A 1423-nucleotide genomic window follows, 5' to 3' on the forward strand; every position below is an offset into this window, starting at 1 on the left:
GCCACTGGTGTTTTAGCTTCTGTCATCCTTTACAACTAGAGGCAGAATATGGGTGCATTTAAGTACCTGGCTCTTGGGAGTGTGAAAAATAAACAGCCAAAACTTATTACTTGCTTTCCACTCCCTCCTTCAGTACATACAGATTTCCTGTGAAGGTATGCCCTCAGGAAACATGTACATGCCAGTTCTCCAAAGCTTTGGAGGCAGTGGTCTGCTCCCATCTGTGGCATGTCTGTGAACAAACACTGAAGCCCTTCCTGAAAGTCAACATCTCTCCCTACTTACTCTCCTGTAAAGAGGGGAAATGTGCCACTGTGAAATAGCTTCTGAGCAAAGCAATTGTGCTCAGAGCATGGCATCAATGAGCTTCCCTGGCAGGTTCTCCGAGACCTCTTCCACCAAAGCTAGGAGTCAGTACCAGAGCTCAGGAATTTATATCCAGGAGGAAAAGATAACTGAGAGACAGAGTAGCTTCTTCAGGATTCAGCTTTCAGGAAAATGAAGGCCTGGAAATACTGGAGTTTTGCAAAGTCCTGTTACTAAGTCTCTCTCCACCCCTGCTTCCCCCCAATCCCATTTGAGTTGCCACAAGGGTGGAGAGGAAAGCGTTCTATAGTTATAACAGCTACAGCACCTTGCTGTGGCACTGATGTCCCCTCCTTTCTCACCCTATGTAGAACGTTACATTATCCTCTGCGAAGTATTTGTGCAGGATACTTTAAGGAAAGCATTTTCCATTCTTACAAGACACGCACCTGATAGTCTGTCAGCTCCCCTTTTTCAGAAGCTGTCCTGCCACGGAGCTATTTCTCTCCTATGTGTATTCTGCTACAGTTTCACTTGCATTTCTTAGTTCTCCTAGCTGAAGCGGTAATACAGGGTATCAATTCAAATGGTGAACTCTCCAGCTGTGTCGTTCACGGAGCTGACAGAGACTGCAGCAACTGGAGAATATTGCCAGAAAGAGAGGTGGTGTATCTCAGTCCCTACCCAGATAAGACTCGTCCAGCAAACCAGTAATGGGAAAAAAAAGAGTGTATTAAAATATTCACAAGATTACAATAGAAAACATGAAAGTCCATTCAAGAAAAAATATCCAAGATAACCGTTTCCAGATGCGTCTGTAAAAGCAAAAGCACTAACAGTTGGTACACTGGCTCTTCATGTAATCAGGCCATGCAATACGTATCTAGCTCCCTCACACAGATTATACACCTGTCTTTACAGGTGTTTGTTCTCTTGCATACCTCCAAGACAGAGGTTTACAAAAGAAGAGTACCCAGTCTATGTTTCCAGTTACATTTACCACATAAAAACAGCTGGCATTGCAGGGAGACAGAAAAGATTGCACAGCACATTGATCTCCAAAGGCATTGAACTTGCATTTTAGAGTGCAAAAATACCTTTAAATGAAAGGGCTTAT

Source organism: Pygoscelis adeliae, unplaced genomic scaffold, assembly GCF_000699105.1.
Source record: "Pygoscelis adeliae isolate BGI_AS28 unplaced genomic scaffold, ASM69910v1 Scaffold124, whole genome shotgun sequence".
NCBI classification, from domain to species: domain Eukaryota; kingdom Metazoa; phylum Chordata; class Aves; order Sphenisciformes; family Spheniscidae; genus Pygoscelis; species Pygoscelis adeliae.